Source organism: Schistocerca piceifrons, chromosome 5 (genome assembly GCF_021461385.2).
Source record: "Schistocerca piceifrons isolate TAMUIC-IGC-003096 chromosome 5, iqSchPice1.1, whole genome shotgun sequence".
In the NCBI taxonomy this organism is placed as follows: Eukaryota; Metazoa; Arthropoda; class Insecta; order Orthoptera; family Acrididae; genus Schistocerca; species Schistocerca piceifrons.
Genome location: NC_060142.1, coordinates 484,944,517 through 484,953,881, shown reverse-complemented (window position 1 = coordinate 484,953,881; position 9,365 = coordinate 484,944,517).

Below are 9,365 nucleotides of genomic sequence, written 5' to 3'. Positions count from 1 at the left end.
TCCTCGTGCAGTTGACGATAACCCTAATATCAGCGTCAGAGAAGTTGCTGTGTGTTTCCATTCCATGATTAATGTGATTTGAAGAGAAGTAATAAAATGAGCTCTTACATGGAAAGTAATCGTTTCCGGACACATGTCCACATAACATATTTTCTTTCTTTGTGCGTGAGGAATGTTTCCTAAAAGTTTGGCCGTACCTTTTTGTAACACCATGTATAACACCCGGATGTTGCAGATAGAGACCGAGAGTGGCGCACGCGGACACGATGCCCGAGCCGTCTCGCACAAACAAGTGTGTAGTGATATTGGCAACACTTTGCGAGTGGAACGTGAGATGGTAATTGAGCCGAGACTTGTAGATCATAGAATATCGGGGATTACACAAGAATCCATATTTCTGAGGTCAAGGGGTGGATCTTCAAAACTGCACACGAGAACGGCTGCACAGTACGACCGCAAGTGTGTGACGTCACGACATCTCTGCAGAGCTATAGGGCTATCAAAGATGTACAGTGAGTTATACTGCCGTCAATTTGAATGTGGGTGTCAGGACACCATTTCTGCCACGACTGTGTGAATATAAATGTTCCGCATAGGCTTCAGCAGCCGACGTCTGACTCTCGGTCACATTTCCTTTTGACAAATTTCGGCCAAAAACTGTACAAACATAAATGAGTTTTATGTCATCTATGCTACTGAAATGGTGGTTTCCTCTTCAAAGCTAGGAGCAAATGAAAGTTATAATGCTGCAGAAAGATATTCTGTGTTAATGCAAAATTTTTGAAGTCTCTCCCTGGCCAAAACCAGGCCAACCCGAGGCAGGCTCGTGCAGAACATCTGCATTGGAATGTCAAGCAGGCAAGAGAGCTGGATATTGCAAATAGCATGACGCACACCCGAAGTCATCGCTACACAGTGCTGAAGCAAGGATGCTACATTTGGTCGACCTCACCGAGGTATAACGTAATCGTCACTATTCAGTTGCTGTGAGCCAGTTCCCAGGCAGGACCTGTGATGCATTCGCCTGTTGAGCACCATTGCTCACTGGGAGCCAAACTGAGAATGTTTGGAGCATTGTCGACTGTTGCTGTTCTGCAGAGGTGCACTAGCTCTTGTTGTCCCTAGGCTTGCATCTGTTACCAGACACCAGCGTCTACAGCCTTCTTCTGGTGGAGATAACTTTGCGCTACCACCGCCATCTGATAGAGGGCTGCTGGGAGCTTACTGGGGCGCTATCTTCAATGTCGACAGGTGCGCCTTAGTAACCTGTGTTGTCATGCAGTTGGGTCACACTGTCCACTGGGCAACGCCTGCCACCAACTACCTGGCGCCGCTTCTGCTGTGCTGGCAGCGTTGACTATGATGATGGTCGCATCAGTATCTTCCAAGTCTCTTTTCTGCTTCTTGTGCCATGACCACTGCTGCAGAAAAGATGATTCAGATGAAAAACCAAAGCTGTCTCATTAGCACACCTGGGCACCTGACAGACCTTCACTACCGCATTCCATGTTTCATCATCTTGCATCCTTAGGAGTCACATCCCACTGACCCCTACAGTTAGTTAGCTGGTGGGAGACTGGGACTTCAGGGCGCAAAATGCATGCTGTTCTAACCGAACCTCTTCACTCCACCACCGTGCTCTCATTCTCTTTCATCTAGTAAAGAATGTGATTGAGCAGCTCATTTAACTGGTAGACATTTCGACCTCTGGAATTCAAACAGTACAATTCCTTTTGTAATGAATGGGATAATTTTGAACTATTACTTGACCGGGTAATTTTGAACTACTACTTGACCGGAAGTCGCAGTTCTACTGCTAATAATGAATAGTGACACCTATTTCTTACGACTTGCCGCAGGGTGTCAACTGTAGAGATAAAAAACTGGGTTACCACTTTGTAGTGTTTCTACCAAATAATGTTATCATCTCAGTGATACAGCATTCGGCAACATGACCACAGTTGAATTGCTGATCAGTGGAGCCACAGTGTTCACATATTGATGTTCATCTCTACAGGCTCTTATGGGACTTAACTGCTAAGGTCATCAGTCCCTAAGCTTACACACTAATTAACCTAAATTCTCCTAAGGACAAACACACACACCCATGGCCGAGGGAGGAATCGAACCTCCGCCGGGACCATCTGCACAGTCCATGACTGCAGCGCCCTAGACCGCTCGGCTAATCCCGCGCGGTATGCGTGACATCAAGGGTGCTATACATCTGCAGTCTCTGAAACCATCACAAAACTATTCGTTTCGATGTTCCTCAAGATAAAATGTTAGGACCATTACAGTTCCTAAATTTTCAGCCAAGTTACACATGGACAAATAAATTCGTTTGTGGATGATATAGATTGTAATCGCAGATAAAACATCAGAATTCCTCGTGGAGAAGCAAATGAAACGTTTGGGGACGTTTACAGTTGATCAATAAGCGATTGACGTATCCAACACAAAAAATTACCAATTTTATAATTGGTCAGTGAGCAACTTACTCACCAAACATAGAGAACACATTATCAATTCAATTTGAAAAGAAAGAAAGGCTATTGTCACATTCAATGCAGATAATTTCATCGGCTGACGTGGAATGAATATACACAAAGTTGCTAACAAAGAGAATGTCATTAGCATGTTATGGCCTTACAGCTCTCTCATCATCGGGTAATAACAAGTGCCCCACAATTACTTTCTATTATTATGGACACTTAATGCCCGCAGTAATCAAAATATAGAGAAGGCCTATAAGGATCATAATTAAAAACAGTAATCTGGCTCATTATAAAAAATTTATTTAACGAGTTGGAAGCTAACTGCACCATGTCCAAACATCTATCAAACCATTACACACATGAAAAAAGTAAGTAATTGTTACACAAACAGTTCTGTTCCTGATGCTGAAATAACAGCAGTACTTAACTTACACCTATCGAGAGAAATAAAAATTAAATCTCAAAGAAAAGCTTCCTGCTAGGGAATGAAACTGTATAATTAAATGTCCATGGAAATGAGAGAGAGAACTAAAACCAGATAAGGTAAATTGCGTTCTGTTTTCGGAGGGGGATGTATATTATCAACATTAATGACACGGAGTAGCATTTTTCATGGTAGGTCGGAGGAAGAAAATGTTGATATAGTGTTAGTTAACTGCAGGAACGTTCGTGGAAAGGTCCCATAACTAATCTCGCTTATAAACCATAATAACGTCTAGTAGTGTTAGATTCAATGAAACGAGAGTCAATTCTTCCTAAACAAAAGTTTCTTCAAATAACGTACAGCTGAAAGACGTTATATATATATATCAGGTGTACATTATTTGGAACATATGGTGTATCAAGCATCTTCTGCTTAGTATACATATATAAAAAAGTCCTTCAGCTGTACGTTATTTGGAACATACGGTGTTTGAAGCATCTTCTGCTTAGTGATGACATTGTATTGTTTACCTCTAGCGTTAATGAACTTTAACAATAACAAATGAATGAACTTAATACAGGAAGTTAGAACCTACATTAGAAAATCAATTACAATAAGACTAAAATAAAGTGTAAACAACATGTGAGAGTCACGTGTAGTCACAGACCCAGTGAATGAGTTCTTTTACTTGGCTTATGTGAAAGCAACGACTCAGTAGATAAGAAAAGGAATGAACAGAAAAGTCAAAACAGCGTGCAGTTGTTTTGGTCAACCAAGCTTCCGGTGCGTCAGAAAAACAAGGCTTACATCCAGTGCATTTACCATTTCTGACTTTGGGTTCTGTGATGAGGATATTTAATGCGAAATCTGTTCAAACACTACAGGTTATCCAAGGAGCAATAGAAAAATGCACGTTGGGAATTGGTAATACAGACAGGCAAACAAACAAAAAGACTGGAAGATCCAATTAAGACTTTAATGAAAATGAAGTGGAGGTACTGGATGTATACACTGTCTAGTCAAAAGTATCCGAACCCCTCTATATGATGCGGATTTGACCACTAGATGTCACAAGAGGCGGACCCGCCAGTATAAAATGAGACGGGGAGTATTGTGTTGTCAGTAGAGACGCTGCAATAGCAGAATTGGTCGATCTGCTGGATTCCAAAAGATGAGGAGAAACTGACACGGTGACGTAATAGAAGGCGAGTGCACTGCATTAGAATTCAGGCAGGAGCAGCATGGATCCGTAACGCTGATGACGTAGCCCATCAAGATATTTGATGACGTCTTTAGGGAGAACTGGTAGTCAGTGGCTTATAATGATGATGTTATAAAAAAGATGCTGGACACAAAACAGTTTAAGTTTAAGTAGTTCTAAGTTCTAGGGGACTGATGACCGTAGATGTTAAGTCCCATAGTGCTCAGAGGCAATTGAACCAATTGAACAAAACAGTTAAGTGTCGTAAATACCCAATTAATAAAATGTTTTTGATGAAAACTACGAGAGGAACAAGAAAGCTGTAAACTGGTGTTGTGGCGGCAACGAACGGGTTATCTCTATGTGGATGTTTCGGTGGCACACAGATGGTTATTGGCGTCTCGAATTTAGATTGCTGCCGTGCTGCGTCGATTGTTAGTTGGTAATTTAAGTGAGCGGTTGTCCTTTTAAAATTGGAATGTCTCTAGAGTGGTGCTTGCTCGTATTGTTAACTTTTTTATAGAAGGCAAGTCAATATTACCTCGTTAATCACCCAAAAATGGCACAGTATTTACTACTGAGAATAAATTCCGTGTGAAGTACTCCGAATACCTCTTTTGCCAGTCATGGAGCGATTTGGTGTGTAACTCGCTTGCCACTGTAATTGTTGTTTACTGCGGAACAATACGCGGCCACCGATTCGTGTTTAACAGCTTGATAGATTACCGACTAGAGGGGTTCGCTGGCACGCGCATTCTGTTAATACCCCAGTGCCGGAACAATGCTCACAATGCGGCGATAATATTGTTGCACTAACGCGGCCGCCTCGCTGATAGCCGCAGGCCGCAATTACGAGCCCGCAGACGGCTCTGCTTGGCGTGCGCTCAGAAATACGATGGCCCGCATTTTGCGAATAAATTTTACAAGCGGAAAAGAGAAGGGCGAAACTCCGCTCTCGTTGTTCGTTCTCTTGCGAGGATTGTTAGCTTAGTGAGTAGCGAGAATGTGAGGCCACAGCAACAGAAAATTGGGGAGGAAGAATTACTGTGGGAGAGAGGGGGGGGGGGGGGTAGGAGGAGTTGACTTCTGGCGAGGCCGAGCGGAAGAGGGGAGGTGGTTGGTCCTGGGTGTCGTGCTACGGCCCTTGGGCCCCCTTATCGCTTGCTGAATAGGCAACCGGGCCGCACACGCACGGCCCGTCACGCGAAACACGAATGCATCAGCAGCGCTGCGACCAGTAGCTAGCTGCCTGCCCACTTTGGCCTCTCTCGCCGTTCAGCGCGTCCATATTTACAAGAGGTTCCCACTTTTGTTCTGACTTTTAAATAGACACAACACGCACTTGTTCCTTGGTAGCTACTCTAATTACCAGACACGCTCCTTTCGTAGGAAAGGTTAAAGATACGCTGATGGAGAGAGAATACTTCGACCGAACACTACGAAATTGGTACGAGGCACATTCAGAAAGTAAATGTAGTAGATTTTTGCATTTTCTTTTAGAGAAAGTGTATTTGAAAAAAAAATACGGGATATTGTTGACACAGTTGTTCACTGTTTTCTCACACAATAGCCATCCCGTTCAAAGTGTGTGATAAAACTAGCCACAAGTTTCTTTATGCCCAGCTAGAAGAACTTACCCGACAACTCTGTCCTCTAATTTAGAAACTCTTACTGCCCCTTGTAAGGGATCCGTGATCCCACGAACATACGTATTACACTACTGACCATTAAAATTGCGCCGGCCAGAGTGGCCGTGCGGTTCTAGGCGCTACAGTCTGGAACCGAGCGACCGCTACGGTTGCAGGTTCGAATCCTGCCTCGGGCATGGATGTGTGTGATGTCCTTAGGTTAGTTAGGTTTAATTAATTCTAAGTTCTAGACGACTGATGACCTCAGAAGTTAAGTCGCATAGTGCCCCGAGCCATTTGAACCATTAAAATTGCTACACCAAGAAGAAATGCAGATGAGAAACGTGTATTCATTGGACAAATATATTATACAACTGACATGTGATTACATTTTCACGCAATTTGGGTGCATAGATCCTGAGAAATCAGTACCCAGAACAACCACCTCTGGCCTTAATAACGGCCTTGATATGTCTGGGCATTGAGTGGATGGTGTGTACAGGTACAGCTGCCCATGCAGCTTCAACACGATACCACAGTTCATCAAGAGTAGTGATTGGCGTATTGTGACGAGTCAGTTGCTCGGCCACCATTGACCAGACGCTTTCAATTGGTGATAGATCTGGAGAATGTGCTGGCCAAGGCAGCAGTCGAATATTTTCTGTATCCAGAAAGGCCCGTACAGGACCTGCAACATGAGGTCGTACATTATCCTGCTGAAACGTACGGTTTCGCAGGGTAGACCCACGGGTCGTAACACATCTGAAATGTAACGTCCACTGTTCAAAGTGCCGACAATGCGAATAAGAGGTGACCGAGACGTGTAACCAATGGCACCCCATACCATCACGCCAATGTGCGTTCACCACGATGTCACCAAACACGGATGCGACCATCATGATGCTGTAAACAGAACCTGGATTCATCCGAAAAAATGACGTTTTGCCATTCGAACACCCAGGTTCGTCGTTGAGTACATCATCACAGGCTCTCCAGTCTGTGATGCAGAGTCAAGGGTAACCGCAGCCATGGTCTCCGACTGATAGTCCATGCTGCTGCAAACTTCGTCGAATTGTTCGTGCAGACGATTGTTTTCTTGCAAACGTCCCCATCTGTTGACTCAGGGATCGAGACGTGGCTGCACGATCCGTTACAGCCATGCGGATAAGATGCCTGTCATCTCGACTGCTAGTGATACGAGCCCGTTGGGATCCAGCACAGCGTTCCGTATTACCCTTCTGAACCCACCGATTTCATATTCTGCTAACAGTCATTGGATCTCGACTAACGCGAGCAGCAATGTCGCGATACGATAAACCGCAATCGCGATAGGCTACTATCCTACCTTTATCAGAGTCGACAAGTGATGGTACGCATTTCTCTTCCTTACACGAAGCATCACAACAACGTTTCACCAGGCAACGCCGGTCAACTGCTGTTTGTATATGAGTAATCGGTAGGAAACTTTCCTCATGTCAGCACGTTGTAGGTGTCGCCACCGGCGCCAACCTTGTGAGAATGCTCTGAAAAGCTAATCATTTGCATATCACCGCATCTTCATCCTGTAGGTTAAATTTCGCGTCTCTAGCACGTCATCTTCGTGGTGTAGCAACTTTAATGGCCAATAGTGTAGTATCCGACATCCAGGTTGATAGCAGAGAGGAGTCGGTTGTCGAGCGCTGCAGGAGGCAGTGAGATTAGTGTCGGTTGAAAGCAGTACTGGAAAGACTGGCCAAAATTAAAAAAATGGCGGTAGAGCTGAGTACGGTGTCAATGGCGGATGTGCAGAGCGAGGAGTAAATTGTAAATTCACCGGAGTGTGACAAATGAGCGCGTCCCCTTATCGTCGTGGGGTTGACCCTCATCAATACCGATTCACCTGTGATGTAAAACTAGAAGTGACAAAGGCCGAATTAAGTGTTTCGCGTCAACCGTGTCGGCCAGCAAAAACCATGGACTGCAGTGGGGATTGTTGTGAATGTTAACCGTCATTATTGCGTGTGACGAAGTACTTAAAATCAACAACCAATAAAAGATATAAACGTAATCACACGTGTTAGGCGAAGGACACATCTGTCTCAGAATTTGTGTGTTAGTAGAAAATACATGTCGGTTTGTATATCACAATCTTCGTGGTCTTTAATAATAGAAAAACTTTCAATCGTTAATTATTCCGTCTCAGAACAGACGCAGTAAAACCGGTGGCCTTTAATCCATTAAGCACACGGTCATATACTGATAATAATTAACTGTTTGGCGGCTTCGGTAAATCACACAAAACCTAATAAGGGATATAACGGGGGTGTTTCAACCTGCTCGTCGGTTGAAAATTTAATGCCGCTCATGTATCCTTACAGGGAGGTGAAAAAATGATAACCTGAAGGCGCCATGTCAGGGGATGATAACGTCCCAACCAAAAGAGATCAAGAGCGTCTTGTGAAGACGGCTGTTGTTGTCCAACAAGCACATTCCTCTCGTCACCATTAGCCTCCGTTTTTTATAATCAATTTTGAGATTTTTAGTGTCTCATAATATCGCTGTACATTAATTATCTCACCCTGAGGTAGAAATTCGACCAAAATGATGCCTTTTCGGTGTCAAACACTGAGGCCATGATTGTTTTTGCTCGGAACTGTGGTTTTGAATTTTTGGCAGATAGGAAATTGGTGTGACACCACTGGGACTACTGTCTATTTGTTTCAGGAGTGTAATGAGCCACCCGCGTTTCATACCCAGTCACATGCTGCTCACCTTCCAATTCAAGCCGCTCAAAGAAGGTGCTCTGTCAGTGGTTTTGGGACCCATCTTGCGCACAGTTTCCGGTATCTCAACGTTTCTGTGAGTGTCTCGTATAAGAGAGTTCTGGAAATATCGCAGAAATTTCATCTACCGTCTATCCGTGGTCTTCACGAACAGTTACCTGAATTTTTTGCACCAATTCGTCAGTCAAAATTGAATGTCTTCCATTCCTCTCCTTCCTCTATTCGTCTTGAACATTTGTTCTGCCTCCGCTACTCTCCCTACACCACTTAAAAAGACTCCTCCTGTTTATAACACCTTCGCCATAAACCGACTAGCTTAAAAATTTTGGTAGGTGTTATTCCTTCCACGAACTGGAAGCGGGTCACATTACGTGGCTCGCTCTTGGCGGGATTTCTTACCGACATTTTTCGCGCAACTGGACACTACGACGTGAGTTTACGTACTACCGTACCCCTACGATTCTCGATCTCGTCAGGGATCCTCCCTCCACCACTCACTATTGTCAATCCTCAAAAACATAAAACAACAGCCCGTTTTGATCACAGCTCAGCATGCGACTTAGTCTAGTATTTTCTTGTCTGTGGGATTTTATGAATAAAATGTCATCCATGTGCGAATTTTGCTTTACTACAGAAAAAAGACATGTCTACAGACTTCAAAAATAATTCCGGTACTCAAGGTGTTTGGTGTGCCTAACAGTACTGGAACTTTTCAGGTGGAGACCAATATACACCATGCCCAGAGGATGTGCACTGCAGCTTGCCGCCATCTTCTGAATTTGCTCAAAGCTCGAAACATTTGTTTGAGAGACATTGCGTGAAAATACCGACAGATCGTGTAGACGACTGGCTGTA